Raw genomic sequence first — 22136 nt, forward strand, 5'->3', positions numbered from 1 at the left:
GGGTACACTGACCAGCCCAGCTCCTAGCACCAGTGCCTTTTGGTACTGCACTGCCAACTCCCTGTCATTGTGAAAACTGCCTATTTATTCCCACTTTCAGTGCCATGCTTTTTAAAACAATATTAATGCACACAGAGATCTTTTCCCTCTATCCATTGACTAATTAAGTCTTTGTAAGTGTCTTTGGTGAAGGACCTTGCAAAAAGCTTTTTCAGAAATTAAAATAGGCTGTAACAACAAGGTCACCCTGAATAATACACTTGTTGGCTACTTCAAATAATTCTTTTAGTTTGAGGTAAGACTGAACTCAACAGAAGCTGTGCTAGCAGGTCTGCACCCTATTAGGTCAATATATGAGTCTATTAATCTCAATTAAATATGAAGATTTCAGGAGTCCATCTTCTCTTATCCTCTAAGCTGCGTCTGAATATTGTCTTTGCATTTGTCAACTTCTGTTGGTTTTCTGCTGAAGTCAGTCTTGCTCCATAGTAGTTAATGGAGAAATTGTATGCTAGTTATAAAGAATTGAAAGCAGTTTGGTAAAGTAATGTGTGAAGCTTGTTCTGAGGTAAGAAAAAAGGAGAAAGAATAAAAGATACTTGTCACTTTGTGTCAGAACCGCTCTTTGAATGACACCTATTCCAGGTGATTTTTCTGTTAATTTTATCAGTTGTTGTAAAGCTTCTTTGCTTGCCCCTTTCATTTCTGACAGTTCCTCTGACTCTCACCTAGTTTAAGGAAAAGCTCAAGAGTGGGAACTTACTGAGCTCCAGTGTAATTATTTATATTTGACTTTTCTCCTGTGGCCTTAAATCTCAGGGGCATTTCTGTTGCATCTTTATAAACTTCTTGCCCTTAATTCTCTATGGCAGTTTTCTTCCCTTTGAAATCTATAAAAATATATATAATAGTACTTTTTATACCTTTAGCAAGTTGTTCCTCAGAATCAGTCTTGACTTATCTCATTATTTTTTGTTTATTATTGGAAAGATGGTATTTCTCTTCCCCAAGATCCTTGTATGTCATTAATCAATCCGTATGCTACTCGAAACATCTATTTTTTAAATTTTTTTTATATCTAAAAATGTATAGTGTCTAAAAATTACTTCCCATCACAAAATGTAACTGATCTTTATTAGGATAATTTCTACTGCCAGTATACATATGGACATGGTTTTGATTTTGGTCTGGTTGCTTGTGGTAATTTTGCTCTTCTTAAATGAGCGATTAACTGGTACTTGCCTCCAGTCTTCTCTGTTGCTTATTCATTTTGGCTACACATTAAATTAGGATGCTGCAGAATTACTAGCTGAAATGTCCATTGGTCAAAGAAATTGTTTCAGTGGTTGGAAATTTTAGGACCTATTAATTTAGGATGCTTAAGATTTAGAATCAATTGAAGAGCATATAATTATCTATTTAGATAATTTCATGATCATATCTTTGTTATTTCACTAAACAGAATTATCTTAAAAATATCTCTGTGCAGTCTAGCAGTGTAATTAAAATAATACTTACATGGGCTCTATCAATATAGCACATGCAGATTTGAGGATCGTATGCACATAAGTGACTAGAGCATGCTACCTGCTAGTTGCAAAGCTTCTGGTAAATGTAAGGATCAGATCTGTGCTATTCTGCTGCTGACCTCTATTAACAAGATGAAGTATTTTAAAGCAAATTTGAATCGAGTGCAACGGCTTGGTTCAGTGCATCCTGTAGAAACTTTCAGTTTCAAAATAAATTGTGGAAAAGAGTTTTCAGCTGCTTTTACCTTTCTCTTGATGTAGCTGATGTAAATTTTAATGAAGCTCTTAAAAGAACCTGAGTATTCTTTCAGTAAAGGCTATGCATTGAAGAATGCCTGTTGCTGCGGTGGCTTCTAGCTACAGCTTTCCTCATTCTAGTGCTACGTTATTACCTGTTGACCTTTGCTAAGGTCAAATTGGTTTGATCTTTAGATCTCCTATGCCGGAGGTTATGTTTGTGTAAAACGCAGGTAAAATTTCATTGCTGTGTCAACATTTATTTTCAACTGTGCAAAAAGTAGTTGTTTGCCTATCAAATAAATGAGGTCAGCAGCTGAGTTTCATAAACAGCGTAGTTACAATTTGCCTTTTTACTTACTGAGTTCAGTGTGTTCTTCCATCTGATGCTCAAGCCAGCTCCAAGCAACATTTAAAAATAGAAGGTTGCTCCTTCCTGTATTTTCATGTTTGTTTTGATCTGTAACTGAAGTACTGAAAACTGGACACGTCTAAGAGTAATAGTGATTTCCCTTTACTCTCAGGTGGGCGACTGTCTGTAATGAGACCTGAAGCTCTTGTGCTGTTTTTACAATAGCCATCTCCTGCACAGACCACATGAAATGGCCTTAACACAGATTTCTATATTTTCATTATAGAGAGGAAAGGTGTTTTCTGCTTCCTACAGGATTACAGATTTCTCTGTGTGATCCCCTGGTGTGCACATGGCAAATATCTGCTGTGATTGCTAAAACAGCTCTACCAAGATTATTAATTGCACAATTAGAATGTACAAATAAAACTTGTCACAGGACACTGATTCTCCTGCTGAAATTTTAATATGAGGTGATGTGCTATGGTAGCATGCCGTAGTAAAAGCAATAATTGAACCATCAGACCACAGTTTCCTACTAACATATATTCTTTAAAATTATATTTTTCCATAGCTTAAGAGGAAATTCACAAGGGGAGAGTCTCACTCTTTGCACGGCTTGCTGCTTCATAAATCAGTGTCAGCGTTTTAACCTAGGGGCTCATCAGCCAAGTGAGCTTATTGTCTCTTAGTGGGTGTCCGTAGTACAGAAAAAGATGATGAACCAAAAAAAGTAGTCCAACAAATCATGCTTTTTCCAGAAACAACAGGAATGAAGATATTCCAGGGATCTTACGGCTCTGAGCTTCGTGTTCCTGGTTCACTCACCAAACCTGCAAGTAGAACACTAGTAGAACACTAAGCCTTGTGTAGCATCCCCAGATCTCAGGTTTCTTAAATTATGGATGTACTGATTTTGAGCTGATATGTGCAGCCTGTGTTAGCAAGAAGGTATCAAAGGGAGACAAGAACTCAGTTATTCTTGGCCTTCATGGGATGTAGGATTGGTACTGCTTTCTTTTTCAAAATGTAGTCTGCAAGTGGGGTAGAACTATGATGCCATTGGAATAAACAGGGAGGGTGGCTCATGTATTCAGTGGTGAGTGGATAGATAGCTCTCAGTAAAGACGGGCAGGGAAGAGGGGAGTTTGCCCTTAATGCAAAGGAAAGGCTGTAATGTCTGGAGCTCCTCTGTGGAGTGGGCAGGAGGCTCACTGAGAGTGTGCACAGGTCTGGATCAGAGGAGAGGTGATTACTCTTTAAGCATTTCTAGGCATTTGAAAGAGGAAAAGGTGATTGGGAACAGCCATCACAGGTTCTCCCAAGTTTAAAACACACTTGACCAACCTGACTGCCTTCTGTGCTTAAGTTACAAGGTCTGTGGGTGAGTGGTGAGCAATAGATATTGTCCACCTTGGTTTTAGCATGTTCTGCACCTGGGATAGCACAATGTCTTGCACTGGCTGGGGACTGACCACCTGGGGAGCAGTTCTGCTGAAGAAGTGCTGAAGAATTTGGGAGTCCTGTTGGACACAAGGCTGCATGTTAGTTGTGTGCCCTGACAGTGATGGAGGTTGACAGCATATTGAATAGCATTAACAGGAGCATAATTATTAAACTGAGGTGATTCCTGGCCTGTATTTGGGACTTGTTAAATAAAGTGTTAATACTGGGTCCAGTTTTGTCCTCCCAGTACAAGAAGGATGTTGATAAACTAGAGAGAGGCCAGTGGAGTCCCCCAGGATGGCTGGGGCTAGAGCATTTGCCCTGGGAAGAGAGGCAGAGGGAGCTGGGCTCATACATCCTGGAGAAGAGAGGGCTTCAGAGGCCAAACAACAGCCAGCCAGTTCCCAAAGGGCCAGAGCCAGGGGCTTTGTTGGGGGTCGTGGGAGGAGAATGAGTTACAACAGTCACGAATTGAAATGGGGGAAGATTTTAACTAAATATAGTGACAGAAAAAGTCACTGTGAGGATAATTATGCTGGAACAGCCTGTGCAGAGGGGCTGGGGAATCCCTCAACTTGGAGGTCTTCCACACCAGACTGGACCTTGGAGCTGATCCTGTTCTGAGCATGAGCTTGGACTAAGGACCTCCTGAGCTTTTATGTCCAACTGCAGTGATGCTCTGATATACTGTGATATACATCTGATGTGGCATGAGGTTTAAGTTATAGTGCTGGTAAAGCATTCAGTAGTGATTGCAGGGTTGATACAAATGAGGAGACAAGGGACACAGCACTGTAAAAAAACCCCAAAATAGACACACCCACGCACCCCCCAAAAAGAAAAAAAAAGCAGAACAGAGGAAAAAAGCAAAAAAAAAAAAAAGAAAAAAGCAAAAAAGAAAAAAAAGGGCAAAAAAAATATAACCTGTAAAAATCCCAGTGGAGGCTGCTTTTTTTTTTATTGTAACACAAATATCTAATGGCAAGCATTGGTTCTGTCAATGAAAATATTTCATTGTGTAGTCATTAATAAAAAATGCCTTCTACTGCAGTTCAGTTTGCCAAGCCTCTTAGAATAGCAATAGTAAATATTTAATAGTAAAGGAGCATTTTTTCTCTAATCTGTGAATGTTTGTTTTCCCCTTCTTCCACTTATGTGAGTAGGTGAACTGTGTTGTTCTCACACCAGCTTTAAAGATGAGGACTCTCTTAGATTAGAAATCAGTTTACAATTTTTCAGTATGTAAAAGAACATTGGGGGAGATTGGGAGAAGGAGATGTTGAGTGGAAATGGAAATCATGAGAGAAATCCATGTACATTTTTACCTAAACCAGTCCTTACTCTATAATAATTAAAATATCTATGATTTGACTTATGAACTTATCCTGTAAATTGCCAGGATGGTTTAGCACTTGATACTTAAATCTGAAAAGACCTGTTTATTTAGTTATTTATTTTCCTTTGTCAATTTGACAGAAAAAAATATGTTGAATGAAGTCTTGTTTTTTGTGGCTTTGTATTTATTAAATATTTAGACTGGAGCCCTTTGTTTTGGCCATCTGCACCTGTGCCTTCAGGGAAATATTTTTCTCAATATCCTCTAGACTTTGTTGCCACAGCCAGAGGGATCTGGATGCTTCAATGGATACATGTATAGAACAAATGCAGGGAATGGTAGTTACTCAGTTAGCAATGCTCTTTTTTTTTGCCTTTTTTTTTTACTTATGATTTTTAAGTCATTTCAAACCATTTCTGCTGAGGAGAAAAAGATGATCATTTTCAGAATCCTTATGCAGAAGTTCTGGCACATAAAATTAACCTTTCAGAGTTAAATGAGGTTATGCACTGTAAAGTGGTGAGAAGCGAGTATATATAGTGCCTTAAATGAGTTCAGAATGGGATGTTTGAAATGCAGTAATGGCAAGAAACATCTTCCCTCTTATACCATTAAAACATTTAAATGCCAGAATATTTCCTCTCAGTTAATGGGCACGTTGTGATTTATGGAACTGCTTTTGTGCTCAGTGGCTTAGAAGCAGTCAGGCACACTTGGGTCCACCTCAGGATGTGCCCAAGAAAAGGCGGTATCTAAATTACTTCTGGGCTGGGAGAGACTCACTGAGGTCCTGGTGTCAGCTTTCACAGCCCTTTTAAGACAACCGAGTTGTCTATAACAGTGCCTCAAGCAGATTTCATCAGCTGGTTTGGTCTCTTTTTTTAACAGAAATCTAATTTTGAAGCATCTAAATATTGTTCCATGGGTTGTGCCTTTTATTTTTTTTCGGAATAATTATTTTCTACCATCTTTGACCTTCTGCAGTGCGTCTTACCCAGCTTGGCTGTGTGGCAGCGCTGTCAGCAGCATCATACCACTGCAGTAGCCCATGGTCAAGTATCTGCTTATGTAATAGTGTGGGATTTGCAAACCTCTGGTAGCATCTATAATACTTCTAAAGAAGGCAGTTTTACAGACCTTTTCTCCTTTATGTGAGGCTTGAAGACTGAAAGCTTATAGATGATGGTAGATTAGTTCTGGACCATGCTACAAGTGCTGTGTTGTGACCTCTGTGAATCTTGTTGTTTGTACAGTGTTAGTCTTGCCAGTAATCAGATGCAAACACAACTGAACGAAGAGAATTTTTTTCCATCAGTTGGTAATTTCATTGGCAATAGAGTTACTGGGACAAAGACTTATTTCTGTTTAGTTGTCCTAGCAAAAGATGGTCATTATTAAATCTGAAACCACAGTTTAATGAAAAAAAAATTAATGGTTTGAATATGAGTGTAGAGAGAGGAAAACAATTTACAAGTACATTTCCTCTTCCCTTCCTTTTCTTCTCCCAATAGATCCTTTGCTTTATTAAAGAGATCAGTGATTCACTGAGCATATGGCAACAAATCTGTTGAGCTGGTAATCCGTGTTAAAAGTGACAATTTCCAAAAGTTTCGTTCAGTGATTTATAAGAAAAAAAGTGTTGCTTTCTCCCTTTCCCCAGATACTTACATCAAACTGTACCTGTACAAGGACGCTTCATTTTGTCTTGAATGTTTTGAGCCTGTCCTCTTGCAGTGCTAGAGCAATACATTTAACAAGAATCAACTCTGGTAGCACATACTTTTCTTGGAGCTGAGTAATACGCTCACGGTTCAGACAGTTGTTGCACTGATAATGTGTTATCACTCAACCACAACAGACATGGGTTTGAGCTGGTCTTGCACCTGCTCCCATGTTGGTCCTAGGCTTTTTCCCTTCTCATTTCTGAGCAGGTCACTCAGTTTGGTGGTGGGAAAGTTGAGCAGCCTCTCCTCTTCAGATAAAAGAGTAATGAGAATCTGTTTGTGATTTCCTTTTGAAGACAGCCCACCCAAATTGTTTAGTAACTTGGACTGATAAACATGGGTGAGCACTGACTGTTATAGATCACATTTTCAGACCAGTGAATACGCATTGCTCAGTAGCTTCATTACGCTATCTCAGCTGAAGCAGACGTGTCTTCCAGCTGCCAACCTACCACATTTGTTGGTTTTTCATAGATGTTTATCAGCCTCAGCATCTCCTGTGCAGCCTGCTCTTGAGGTCTTCAGCTGGCAAATGCTATTTATATGAAATGTAGTTTAGTTTTGTTTCTGCAGTATGGTTTTGAGAATAATAATAGAAAAACATTGTATGAAATGTTTGAATTTAAGTATTATTAGCAGTATGTGGTCCCTCAGAACTGATGTGCTCTGGGGTGGTTCTTTTTTTTCTTTCTTTTATAAATACTTATTGCAGTATTTTAATGGTAAGCCATAAGTGCTAAGCTGCAAGACATGGCTTGTACTCTGATAATCAAATTAATGAGCCTTTAGAATTGCAGAATCCTATTTTAACATCATATATTTGTTTGCGGTTGAAAGAGTCTTGTAGTCAGAGTTGTAAAGTTGTTGTTATTGCTGAGTAAAAGAGAAGAATCTGTGATACTGAGTAACAAAGCCAGAGTCGGAGTTCCTACTGTGATGACTCCCGTAATAAAGGCAGCGTTATCACAGTTCCACCCTTGGTTTCAGAAATAATCCCTGTTATCTTTCCAGGAATGCAGCTATAAGACAGGTCATTTTCCACTCCTGGCCACAGAAAGAAGAGAGTGCAAAAGCCAACCAGGTGCTTATGTGCGTTGGGGACAGTACCTCCTGTGGTCCAAAGTCCATCCTGCTGCCAATGCTGGCTGTGTGACATGTATTAGGTCGATGAATTCTAGACACAATTCTCTCTGCATTAGAGTAGAAAAGGATAGTTATTGTTAAAAGCCATTTGGTGATCTTAATTCTAATCTCACAGAAGTAGTTTTTATAAAATTCTCATTACAAGAATCAAATCATTACTTATGAATAAAGCTTTCATTCGGAAGAAAAAATGACACTTTGAAGCTTTAATGGATATAAGAAGCTTGAAAACCTGAATGCTTACATGTGCCAAGGCTGAAAAATAATTTGGTGAATAGGATGGTATAAAATCAATAATAAGACTACTTCTGAGAGGTTGAGAGGTCTAACTAGTAATTTTTCCATCCTGGGTTTGATACTGTTGAACTGCTAGGGGACTGTTATTATCTTTGATAAAAAAACACAAAAAGCCAAGTCCCCATTTTGGGAGCTTGGAAAGGAGATCCCTAGACCAGGGTTTCACATCAGTTGCAAGATTGGATTGGAAGAGTATGTAGGAGAAATGTTTGCTAAACATGAGTATGCAATTATCAGAACTTTAAAATGTAATTTTAATGCATTATTGGAATTTACTTTGCACTTTGTTCCTTCTCTGCATCATTCATAAGGCTTTATCTAAAATATTGATTGCTTGGCTTGCTGTACTAATTTTGGTTTTATTTTTCCTGTGTGGGATAAAGAGTAAAAGTGACTTAATCCTCAAAGGCTGCATGGAATGTTGGATCTGGCACTGAGAAAGAAAATAGTTGGTTTGCAGTGGGAATGGTATGGAAACCAAATACTTCTAATGCTTCCTAAAAGAAGAAAAATGAGCAGCTGATGCTGATGACCTGCAACTTTCAAACTTTTATCACAAATAACTTAATAAAAGTGCTTATGTATTTTGTCAGCCATTTTTGTAATAGTTTTGTGCTGTTACTGGAAGAACACATCACCAGATGATTAGCTCACTTTTACACAGAGAAAACAGAATTTGGCAGATAATAAAAGCACAGATAAAATTTGGCAATACGTAGCCTCATGATCATGAGTGTATAAGTGGGTGTAATGACACCAATGTGTCATTACTACGATACTGCCTTACGTTCTGGATGGACGGCTTCTGCTCTTCATATATTGTAGTGCCTCACTGTAACACCCATACATGGATCTGTGCAAAAGACCCTCAAATGCTTGTGCACCAGAACACATGGGTTCTGTCTGAGAAAACATGGATTTTTAAAGTTGGTCTGTGGAGAGGGACTTCAAAGTTGGGATTGGCTATACATTCAGTTAACTTCCTATGAAGTGTAGGTGTTCCTTTACAAAGCTCCATCAGGCAGCATCACAAGTCGTGTGACCTAAGTTTTATATAGAATTGGATTGGTTTGTTCCTAAGTTTTTATACAGTTATGATAGGATTTGGTTTGGCTTAAACATATGTTTGATATTTGTGGTAAATCTAATTGATGGTTACTGTTTTTATGGTAGATATCCTAGCATATTTTACACCAAAAATACATCCTTTCTAATCTCACATTTGTACTCCTACAGTTTGTTTTTTTTTATTATGGGTTACGATTAAGGGACTTCCTGAAACTGGAATACTTAAAGGTTTGAGAGACATCCCTGCTGTTCTTGCATTATTGTTAGGGTTTCTGCACCACTGGCTGTGTAATGTATTAAGTCTTTTTCTCCCATAGTTGTATGTGATGTTTGTATTCCAACTAGAAAATAAAGAAAATAAAGAAAATATTTTAAATGTATGAAACCAAATTATTAATGTTATCCTAGTTAAGTATTGCTATATTATAGCTGTGATAGTCTAAAAATACAAGCTAGGAAGCTAGTTCTGCTGGGAAAAAAACAAGTTTTGAGCTTCAGATACTTTGAAGGATAAAAGTTGTTTGGTTTTTTTGCTCTGTTGTGTCAGTTACTAAGTAAAATACTGTCTTTACCTACAGATGTGGCCTCAATGAAATGTTGTTATAGACCTTAATTAGAGCTAAGATGTAACGAGCAGGAGCTTTCAAGGTAGTCACTCCTTTGCTTGTCACCATAACTTGTGATATGTAGGACGCCTTGTGAGAGACAGCGAGGGGAGGTTTCAGTAGCTCATTTCCAGCTAGGGAAGGTCTGTTTGAAAGAAGGGAGAGGTGTACATTTTCTGAATTACAAGTATGGCAGAGCAATCAAAAGAAATCTATGTAGTAGTATCTGGTTGGGTTTATTTTTTATTGAGGTGATTCAGTGCTTTTAGAAGTGGCTGAACTAGGCTGTACCTTACGAAGAAGTAACTATGAAACAGTTTATTTCCTGAAACAGGTAAAATCACAGTTTTTCTGGACTGTTGTGATAAGGGATATGGAGTTTGTATCAAACTCTGAGGTAAGTGTAGAGCCCCTGTTAGATCTGTCCAGGAAACCTCTGGGATCGTAGCCCCTGGAGGTGGTAGAACCCCTATGTAGCGTACTCCCCTCAAGCTCTTCAAGACCATGTTTTGTGTTACTCCAGCTGTAACAGGCAAATAAGCTATTTTGTTGTGGTTTCACAAAACAGGTGCATTTCACCTCGCTCTGCTCCCAGGTAATAGATCTCTGAGAGGACTGCCAGTACCATCTAATCCCGCCCCCTGTTCTTGAGATCATCTTCTGTAAGAATTCCAAAGACTGTCATTAAAGAATGTGCTAAAAATTTATTTGGTCTCTTTAAAAATCCTTCTGTCATTAATTGCTGTCATTTCTGCTTCCCTTCCCCCTTTTGTATGTATTCAGTTACGACATATCCTTTGCCCTAGTCTAGTAAGTATTACCCTGTGATACTTATCCGTTAACTGAAAGCTGTGGCAGAGGTGCTGGGAGTAGGTTGTGGGCTGATAATAGTGTGTCAGTTGTGGTTGAATGGTAAATGGTTTCACTGTTAAAAAAATCTTCCTAGTTCTTTGATGTAGAGTGATACAAATCTTTATAGAACTTCTGCTTACTCTAAGGTCTTTATTTTGGACTTGAGTATTTGAATGAGACTGTAATTCAATTTAAACGAAAAGAAGTTCAGATTTTAGATTAGAAGAATAGGCTATGAGCAAGAAAGGCCACTTTTACAGCCGGTCCAAAGCACAGTAATTATGTCATTGGGCTCCTATCATTCTGCTTTCACCTTAGCGTCTTGCTGGCTTGGGTCCTTTTGCTTTTTTCCAGAACTACATAAATTAGATCAGTAGTATCTTTTTCGAAGCTATGCTTTCTTTAAAGCTTTTTTTGTTTCTTTCTCATATTTTTCTTTTTCAAAGTTGTCTTTCTTAGAACATTATTTTGGGCAACAGCTTAAAAATGAAGAAAATTTTATATGAAGCCTACTAAACCTGTTGCTTTGTTATAGGTCTAACCTGTTCATGTTCTGTGTCAATGATTTACAGTAGTGACAGTGAGATGAGTCTGGACTGGTTTGGAACCAAGCAAAATAATAGGTGTTAAAGCGAGGGACAGCCCAGACTCTGAAGGACAGCTGAAAGGTAGTTACTTTGTCATAAATAAGGCCATAAAATGGAGATGATGCTAACAACAATAAAGTGATTAGGGAGGCATTCACGTTGGAGGGGTCTCTGGGGACGTCATCAGTTGCAGGCCCATTTCTCCTTTCTTCCTTGTACTGGAGACAGACTCAATACCTAGACTATGATCAAAGTAGCACAACAGCTACAATGTGAAAGAAAGAAACAAATGAAGAAATGGATTTTTGCAGTGCAAAAAATGTGTCATTCCTTATTATGTTTGTAGTCTAGCAGTTTTGTTAAAGCAAAAAATCTTTCCCTACAAGTTGATTAAGAAATAATAAATGAGACGTCCTTGTGTCATTAGTGGAGACCTGCTATGGCTTTTTGAATGAGAAGTGTCTCCCAGGGAGCAAGATGTGATAACTCCAGTGGCAGCAGCCTTTCAGGGAGAGGGCAGCCTCCTTGGTCCATGCAGTAGGTCTGAGGCTGGCAAGGTATTGGGTATTTACTGGTTGCAAACTTGACACTAGTTCATTCCTGGAATATTAAATTTTTCATATTTACTCGTGTTATATCTGGCAAGAGGCCTTAAGAGGTCCCCTGTTGGTGCTGCTTGACTCCAGTGTCTTTATAGTTCCTTTGATTGATTTGACAGAGCATTCACAGACCTAAAGCCAGACTGAGCTATTTTCTCAGCAGCAAAACATGAGACTGGGAAAAAAGGTCAGTCAGCTTTTCAGTTGTTTGCTTTTTTTCCGGTTGCTATATGTTAATGTGCAAATTAGCGTGCACTGTATGCACAATGGTGGTGTATGTCCTCACTGAATGTAGATCAAACAGATGGTCTTTCTCAAAGTTTCCTAAATCTTTGCAAGGGGAAGAAGAATTACACCTTTGCTTTGGAATTATGAAATATTTTCAAGATGATCTGTAGAAAATATTGGATTATGGTGTGGACATTTAATAATTTCTGTAGAAAAATATAAATGTGTTGTCATCATTTTTCCATCTCCCTTGCCTACAAGGTAGGTAAGGTTTCTGGCACTTCCTTTCATGCATCGCATGCAATTTAGGAAATTACATTGCAAAAGAAAGGAGGAGTGAAAATTACATGGCACACATGGTTCTCATGTACGTTATGGCCCCGTTCATTTGGTAGTTTTGTATATTACTGTGTGCTTCAGAGTGCTAAGCTTTTTGTAAATATTGATTTGTAAGATGAGTTGCTGGTTGATTTGCACCTGAATCACTGGCTGCAAGGATGTTTACAAAGAAATGGTGTCATCTCCATTGCATGTATGGCTTGAGAAAAAAAACTAGTGGCAGGGAAGAGAGAACACACTGGGTTGGTTTATGTAGGAGAAGAAATGCTTCCAAAGGTCACCATACTCATTCGTGGTAGGAAAAGATTTCTGTGTGGTCTTTTCACTTTTCCATTGATTTTGGGCAGTGAAACTCAAGTATTAGTCGTGTCGATTTGGAAGTCGAGTAATTTGGCAATTCTGGGTTACAAAACCCACAGGAAGATGTCATTGAAATCATATTATCAGTCAAAATCCAGCCAGCTGGTTTGGGCTGACTGAGGTAAACTTATTTGTGTACAAAGGAAGTTCCCTTTTCCCTTATCCCTTTCCATGTTGAGTGATCTTTCAATGCTTTTTAAATTTTTTGAGACCTTTTTTTCTTTCTGAAATCAAATGTAAAATTCAACAAATACTTTTCAGTTAATTTTAATCTGAAGTGCCAGTTAAGTATCTCAAATGTAGTCAAGCTAAATCTCCTTCACTTGAACTTAAAATCTGCTTTACTTGGCTGAACCTCTTGTCACCACAATTTTTGGTTTCTTCTTCCCAGCATCTTCCAACTTTATCTCTGTTCCAGTATTTCATGTTCTCCCTGGATGGGATTTTCAGATGCAACTGCGGAACACAGATGGCATTAAAAAATTAATGGGACTTGGCTACCAAATCATACAAGGTTCTTTGCCAGTCCTACTATCTTCTGTTCACTGCTTTTGATGTATTCTTCTCTATGAAATATTATCCTTCTCTCTGACTTGGTGAATCTGTCGTCTTTTACCATCACTTTGAGTGGACCTCCTTCTTCCTACTCGCCTTCAAATGTGGTGTGAAGACACTGCTGAGAACATCAGAGGGATTCCAAATGCAAGCCCCTGTTGTACCTGAAGACCTTAGCTGTCCTGAGGTTTCTTGTAGTTAGTATAACTTGTATGAACTCAGACGTGTTCCAGTGTGTTTAAACCTATAGTCACAGTGAGCATGCGGTGTGGTAACACCTAGAATCCTGAGCAAGTGAGAACTGATTTTTGGTTCACGTTTTTATCTGAATGTCCTCTCAATATTTGGTTAGCCCAGTTGGGTTTTTTTTATAAGAACTAAGGGGGGAAGTGTGTGGTGTGTCCATATAACCACACATTTGAAGTTTGTGCTAAATTACTTGGCTTGGGATAAAGATTAACTTTCTCTATGCATTTTTTTTTTTTTGCTATTATTTCATTGTAATGCAACAAGATCACAGAAACATTGAAGAGATGGTTCTGTCCAACTTTGATGGTGTAGGCAATGTAGGGCAGTCTTTGTTAATACTTCTTCACTAACTAAGCCTCCAGTGCAAAACATATTTCAGAGCAGATAGAAAAGGCCTCAAATGCTTTAAGATTTCTTTCTTTTATCCTTTTCAGAGGTTGCCCAGTCAAGTACATAAAGCAGCAGCAGCAGCCACTCCACTCTAACTTAATGACTGCAATGTAAAACTAGATCAGATCATAGCTGTGGTCTGTCACGCTCAACATCACGTTTCTGCTTGTGGTCATGGTAGGTGTGTGGAGGTGTGCGTAAGGGGTCAGCAGGAATGTAGTGCCTCCGTTCCCTGCTGTATTCTGCCAGCCTCCAGCCCTTTTGTGTCCCAGGCTCCTGGAGACGGCAGGTGTCTTTATAGTTAATAATAATTCCAAAAGAACTTTATTCTATTAGTTTGACCAGTATCTGTTTGAATTCATGTTAACTTCTGCATCTAGATATATTTCAGCAAGAAGGTGTCACAGCTTCACCATGTTTGAAGAACTGCCTCCTCTATTTATTATTGTCCTGGCTACCTTTGGTTCATTTGATGGCAGCTAGTTCTTTGGATAAGCAGCAGTGAATGTTTGTACCCGATCAGTCTGTGTCACACATGAATTTGTAGACCTCTGTTCTGTCTCTTAGTTGCTTCTTTTCCATCTCCAATAGTCCTGGCTTACTTTGTCATTCTGGCGCGAAAGATGTTTCTTTCCTGTTGTCTCAGCCTTTCCCAGGTCTACCGGTAGGATCTTCCCAGCTGTTTTTCAGCTCTTTCTGTAGTGAGTATTACAATACTAAACGTTGCATTGGTGCTGGAAAGCACACCTGAGATTTAAAGAGTGGTATAATGACTTATTCTTTGTATTTTGCTTTACTTCTGATAATATCTAACATGGGTTTTTTTAATAAAAAGCTATTGGGCTGATGTTTCCATGGCTTTTACTATTTAATCCTAGAAACCCTTTAGAATTTTAGGTAGAAAATCTCTCATCTGGACAGTATCTTGCTGTTCACTTCATTGATATCTTCCATAGTCTAATGATGCTTCTGAGGCATTCACCAAACAGGTGTCCTGAAATGAGAACTTCCCTTCAGCGGGAGCATGGATACAAAGAAAGTTTTTTCTGGTTTTGGTCTAGTGTTATCTCTGAATGTTACTTGTACGCTTTGATCATCTTGTGGTCCTTCAGGCTTTCTGACAGGGTTCTTGCTTTTGATAAATGAGTGCATTAATGGTTTTGAGGACTTCTGTGAGTGTTGGTTTTGTGCTTTTTTGTTTTAACCCCACCTAATTGTCTTTTTGCACTTAACCTGTTGGAGATCATGATCCTTCCTGTGTCATTTGGATCTTTTGATGCTTTTTGAAAAACGTTTTCTTTTTTTGTGGTGTCCTTTACCATATTTTCCAGCTGCAATGGCTTTCTCTTGGCCCTTCTAAAGTTCTTTTTGCCAAGTGATATTTCCTCTGAAACTTCAGCACGGTGTCTTAAAATAGTTTCTGTGCTGCCCACCATGGGCTTAGTGTCTCGACTGCCTCTTTTAGTTCCTTTTTAAGAGTTTAAGAAACCCCTTTTCTTACTTTCCTGCAGTTTCTGCTTTTGAAGTTAAACAAAATATCCACCAAGCTACATTCTTCCTGTTCCTACGTGGATATCGCGTTTGATTATGCTGTGGTCAGTATTGCAGAGCAGTTCTTTGACGCTGACGTGTACCCAGGTACCACACACTGCTCAGGGTTAAGTGAACTGTTGCTTTTCTGTTTCTGGGTTTCCTGCCTAGCTGCCCAGTGAAGCTGCTGCTAATCATATCCTTGGACATAGGCTTTGCAATCCCTCCTGATGTGACGTTATCTAGTTTCCATGGAGGTAATGGAAGGCTTCCATTTCTGTTGTGTTTTCATCCTTTGCAACATTTCTGCTTTCTTCCTGTATCTGTTTACATGCTCTATTGCCACGCTTGCTGTTGCACCACTGGTGCAGCAATGTCAGATACTTTGTAAAAATATCCAGAAAAAGCCATATATGACTTGAACCTCTGCTGCAGCCTCTGATTGCATTTCAAGGATTTTTCAAGAGATTTAAATCTAAGTAAGAGATGCTGCATATTAACTAAAGCTAAATTATGTTACACATTCATACATTCTCACTAACACAGGAAATAGCAGAATTATCTGATAATTCATGTCTAAACAGTCATTGCTGCTGTGCTTCCCTACTCTCACTCTACTTTTGTTGCATGTCCATGTATGCCAAACTTTGAGAAGTGCTGTCATTGCTCGTCAATCAGCATTATCCAACACTGTGACTGCCAGTAAGTGTTTCCTGTAATAGTACTCTGCAGTGGTGCCGTGGAGCACGGGTGGGTTTGGGGGAGTTTAGCCTCCTTCCTTTCTGGTCTTGTTTTGGGAGCTGTGGGTGATGTGATGGCAGGCTGGGTGTGAGCCACTAAATAAAATGTGTTAGAAATCTACGAAGAAATTAATAGAAGTGTGATGCAGGAAAAATGAGGATGGTGAGGGAGATGAATGGAGGAGGAGGATAATCTTCCCAAATATGGGGAAATGTGGTGTAGAGCCACCTCCTGTCTGTGCTGGGCACCCATGGGTGCACTTGTGCAGTATGCGCTGGGCAGGGCAGTTTGTATTGCTTAAGATATTATTTAATTGGCACATTTTAAAAAGTTGATGTTTGCCCTACCTATTTGTGAAAATAGTGCATATGTGTAATGCCACGTATGGGTTTTCGTTTACCTTTGGCAACATGGCTTTCTGTGGAAACCAAACTTAAACTGCTGTATTCTCACTTGTGTGGGAGGACAGTGGTTGATTGTGATCATCTCTCAGAGGGATTAACACCTCTGATAGAAAATAACATGAGAACATGGAGATAACTGGAAGAGACAGGCTTCAGAACTGACCAGAATAAGGACAGGCCTATAGCAAGAGCTTGGTTTTCTTAAGCAACAAGGGATCTACTTTTTAAGTGATACAACTGCTGAAAAAAGTTCGAGTCTGGCTCACTAACACAGCCAGTCACAGCTAACACAGTCAGTGTTAACACAGCTAACACAGTCAGTCAGGAGGGGCACAGTCATGGCCAAGAGAAGAGGTGTTTTTACTTCTGTTACTCACAAATATGCTGTCTTTGCTTGTGCTTTTCCTTGTATTCCTGCTTAGAAGATAGGAGTGGTAATTTACTTGGCTTATTTTTCTTTGCTGTTTGCGGCTCTTTCTGAAGTTGGACAAACTTCAAGGAAATACAGAATCTGAACACAGGTTTTCTTCCATGGGCAGATGAAGGAACTGAAGAATGTAATTTGCAATTAAAACCAGAACAAATTTACACTTTCAGTTCCTGATGAGCTCAGCTTTGTATTAAATTTTGGAATTTTTCCTTAAAAAAAGACAAAAATCTAAAATTATATTTTCCTATAAAGCATAATTACTTTTAACTGATTTTAGAGAGGCAGACCCTTCAGCCCTGTGGTGTAGCCTGGACAGCACTGGCTGATCACTGCTATTACACTTGTCTGTCTTCCCTAACAGTATGAATGGGAGCGAGCAGCAGCCATAGATTTCTTTGCTGATTAATAAAGTTTTATAACGAAGAAAAAACCCCATGAGAAAGAAAAGAAGCTGAGAGATGAGACTCACGCTGAAGACATCTGTACATCTCATTAATTTTTATAATATGAAACTCCTTGTATTATACTTGTGAATTTTCGTTGCATCAAATCTGTTGCAAAAATTGTTTTCCTTTACCCCACTAGTACGCTAAGCTGTTCTCTAAATATAAAATGTATTTCTTTGTAGCATGTTTTTTCATGCTATTTGTTTGTTGGGTAACTTCATAATGTTGTTAATGTAGTTTGTTTGATCTGTTGAGGTAAAAGCAAGATGGAAAAAAGCGAAATAAGGGTTGGTACTTTAATCTTCTTTGCCACTAAATATAATTTGCCCTTACTGTGCTTTTATTAAGAAAAGCTATGCTTGAAAAATTATTAGTAACACAGATTTCCTGGCAGCTCTTCTACCTCTTTTAGCTTCTTTATTCTCACTACTTTTTTTTTAAAAAAAAAAAGTAGGAATTACGTGTAAACACCAGCAGCTTTTGTACCACCCGTTGTTTTAATATTTTTTCACATAAATCTGTAATAGCCCTTTCTTCTCCTTCAGTCTAAGATCTTTTTCTGAAAGTATTTTAGTAAATTTGGAGAGAAGAGCTATTTCTAAAGTAGCCATTATCTCCTTGTATTATTTTTAATGTCTTTTGGAAATGAGAGTAAATTGTTCATCAGGGCATTCAGGAGCAGTTGCCTGGAAGGAAAGGTATTAGAGGGGGAAAAAAAGAAGGAAAAGTAGAACTGAACACTTTTTTTTTTTTCCTTAAACTGCATTGGAAATTACTGGTATTTAAATTCTTTCTTATTTAAATGTCTAGCTGATTTAAGCGTGGAGAAATATTTAATTAGGGATTAATGAAAGACCCTTTTATATTACAAATGAACGTGCCATCAAACTCATTTCCTCTGTTTAAAATCCCACATTGCTGAACTTTTAATTAAGTTTGAAATAAGTAAATTTATTTATGAAAAAAAACATATCTAAATATTAAACTATACACATCTCCGCATCCTTACCACCACGTTTTAGCAGAGGTAGTGCATGTACATCTAGCTTTTCTTTCAACTCCCTGGAGTCAAAATAAAGGACTTCTCTCTTACTGTCGAAATGATTCTCTTGTTTTGTAAAGTTATTTCTGTAAGTCCAGATCCCAGATTAGAAGTCAAATTGTAATTTTGCTCCATGCTGTCCTCATCGGCCACGCGTATCTCAAATGGCCATTTGGAGAGCCCAGCAATGCTGGCTTACCCCCAACCCCACACGCTCCTTTGAACGAAGAAAGAGCAACACAGGAATCAAAGTAACAGCAGTGAGTAACCGCACATTGATTTCCATTTTGCCAACCTTTATTTGAGATGATAAAAGCAATTGGCAAGGGCTCTGTCATTTACTGTGCTGGCAGACCAGCTGAAGTCAGATTTTCTATTGCATAAATCTTTTCTGTTTTCTTCCACATATCTCTCTCTCTATTTGACATTGAACAGCAATGGGAATTCAAGTTCCAATGAATCCTGTATCACTGAGAAGGAATTTCAAAAGAATTTTTTTATAGTTGAAAGAGCATTCCACAGCATGTGAGCTGTGATTGTACGTATGTGCAAGCACCGTTCACAGCCTTAGTCTTCATAGGTCTCCAGAGGAATATAAGTAAGCCTCAGCAAGCTCATTAGTTAATTCTCTCCATACAGACATTCTCCCCCACCACCCCTTTTTCTCTTTCTTTTTGGTTGGTAGGGGAACCCTAGGATCTGACAGTGAACTTTTGGTCTCAATAAAGCAGTTATACAGGGTTTGGGTGGAATTTCTCTGAACTTCACTAAGAGGGAGAAAATGTGGAAAATGCTTCCTCCAAGCAAAATATGAACAAAATGTTGTGATTCATTAAACTCCTTCCTATTTGCCTGCAAGTGAGAACCTTACAGTTATTCAGCTGAATAGTGCGTGGCCCTGAGGGGCAGAGCCAACAGAAAAAGAGATGGCAGTAGTCCAAAGAGCAAAAATGCATGTTTTCAGGAAAATTAGGAAATTTTGCTCCAGGCACATCCCTACTTGCACAGTGAGTTTGTTATATTGGGATTTTATATTGCTATTTACTTTGGTTTTAAATAAGAAACGAAAGCTGCTTTTTAGTGTCACATGATATGTGGAGGGTGCTCCATAGAGCAGACCATCTGCTTTAATGGTTTCGTATACATTTAAGTTTCCTAGCTGAAGTGTTTCAAGTTACACTTGATGGTACAAGGGTCAGTTACTTTGGCTGGTTTTTGGACAAAGTTTGTGTCAACTTTCTAGTACTATGTCTTTGCTTCTGAAATAGAAAATACTGGTTACGACAACCTATAAGTAACTGCATTGTTATCTCTTTGTTTTACATTAGTATCCCATTTGTATAACGTTGCTTGGAAAGTTCAAATCTTTACCAATTTTAGAGGAAAAAAATGTTGAAGGCTGATTGTAGAAGTCTAAGGACACTGAGCTGAGCTGCTTCCAGGAGAGGGCAGTAGTGTCATACATAGCGTTGATGGTAGCCTTCAAGCACCAGCTGCTTGGTGAGGCATCATGAGCTCTAGTGTCCGTATTACCCTCGGTGTTCAGAAGAGGAGATCTCTGTGGTCCCTTTCTCTGTATGGTCCTGTTCATAACGTGCATGTGACAACAGAAGCCCAGCAGGTCCTGTCCCCCAACACAGTTAAAACCCTTTCAAGGGTAAGATTTGCCTGAGTACCTTGTAGATGTACAGAAGTAAGCGTATGTTTTGCCTGCACTACACGATTAAGTAACTTTAATCCTAGTTAACGTACTGGACTTGTGTTTGCATGTTCATCTTTGTTGTAACTTGTGCAAAAGTCTTCGCTGATAGAATGTAGTACCTGAGGTGTTAGCTGGGTAGTGGGTATCCCTAGAGCCAGGAGTACTTGACATGGACATACGCCTGTTCCGCAGACAGGAATAATTCCTGCAGTCTCTTTCTGTGCATTTATTGCATATATATTACTATGCAGAGTGTGGTTTTTACGGTGTACTTTTGACATTATTTCCTTTTGTTACTGTTGTGTGTTTACAAATGCAAGTCTTGTTTCTAAGTGAATTGATGCTCACTTTTGGCATATTATGTTCAGATGTTCATGTACTTGTGCAGGTCCTCTTATTTCCAGCAGGACTTCCAGAGAAGGCTGCGGGAATGTCTGCCCTCTCCTGGCGAAGAGGAAGGCTCGTGTTGCCATGTTGCTGCCAACCTAAACACCCTGGAAACTGCTCCTGCTCACTGCCTCACTTTATCTGTCCAGTTGGCACATATTGCCGAGCTGTAGCTAGTTTTCTAACCACATAGGATTTGATTCCGTGTGCTCAGTACCATTCAGAATATTTAAGAGCTGAATATATGGAATACTTTACAAGTTTTCACATCTTACTACCTCATTGTTTATACTGTGTTATCTAGTCAATGAATAGTGGAGGTGGCAAAATAGTTCCTTTATTTTCTTCTAGTTGTGGTCACAGCTGCTCGAATGCAACTGCAGACTAGACTGTAGTGGTAAGAGGAAACCTGGAGAATGTGACATGGGGGAGAGATAAGTGGTTACAAAGATGAACTGTGAGCTTAATACTTTTAAGTAGCTGACAAGAACAGGACTATAATAATGTTTATGTTCTCAGCTTGTCCTGGTGGGGGGTTTTGATGCAGTAGCTGGGGAGCCTTGCTGGAGTACCTGTTGAAGAGGCAGTCCTAATGCATCACAGCTTCTGATGTGGGACACTTTATACCGTGGCACTCATTAACTCCTTGTTCTTCGCCTTCCTTTCATGCCACTGCACTTGCAAGTGAGGTGTCTCAGAGCAGAGTTGTGGCACCTTTACCTCCAGCCCTCCCAATGCACCAGCCACAGCAGGTCCCCCCTCCTGGACACCCACTGAAAGACGTTCTCTGTCTACTAACAAAAGACGGGATTGTGTTAGAGTAAAGAGAAAAAAACAACAGAACAACTGAACAACTAAGACCGTCCTGATCCTTATCTGAGGAAAGGCTTTTTCTTGAGACTACCCACTGTATTTGTTTTACATAAAGTTCTCAGCTGTTTCAAAAATTAAGCGGACAGCCTACAGATTAATATGGTAAATTTCAAGAGGGACACTCAGAAAAACTCATGCAGATATTACTATCCAGATATTTTACATAAAAAGTTAGAAAACCAAAGCTACTGGCTGCTGTGAGGGAGTGGAAAAAGAAATACTGAAATACTGATGCTACATGGATCAGTTCTGCGTTGTGGGAAGAATGTTGACTTAGCCCCAAATGGTGAGGAGAAACAGCCATGTGCGCTCCAGGAGCTGTGGTGCCAAAGGAAAGAGCTTATAGCAAACCCTGGGGAGGGAGGCAGGGAAACCTGAGCAGCACATGGCCCAGGAAAAGCTGATCTGCTGTAGGTGGGCTTATGGCTGTTAGGTACGTGACAGTAATTTAAACCCCCATGAGCCAGTTACTAGCATGAAGGAAAAACTTGGCCAACTTGTGACTATGCACAGTGAGTGATGGTATTTCTGTTCTCTCTCTTCACTGGGAGATATTTGGTGGATGCCTTACACAGCTGCTTTAAGAAGGAAAGGAAAAAAATCTGGTTTTTTTATCGCTCCTGTGTCTGCACATGCTGTCCGTGGAAGCGTCTTTGAGGAGCATCCATAGTCAGGTCATCGGATT

General features: G+C 39.1%; 1 protein-coding gene across 4 annotated transcripts in view; it reads left to right on the forward strand.

Annotated features, from left to right (window-relative positions):
- The window catches only part of SLIT3 (slit guidance ligand 3), a 547888-nt gene that overhangs the window by 176467 nt on the left and 349285 nt on the right, over positions 1-22136 (forward strand). The window lies entirely within an intron of this gene.

Source organism: Phalacrocorax carbo, chromosome 8, assembly GCF_963921805.1.
Source record: "Phalacrocorax carbo chromosome 8, bPhaCar2.1, whole genome shotgun sequence".
NCBI lineage: Eukaryota > Metazoa > Chordata > Aves > Suliformes > Phalacrocoracidae > Phalacrocorax > Phalacrocorax carbo.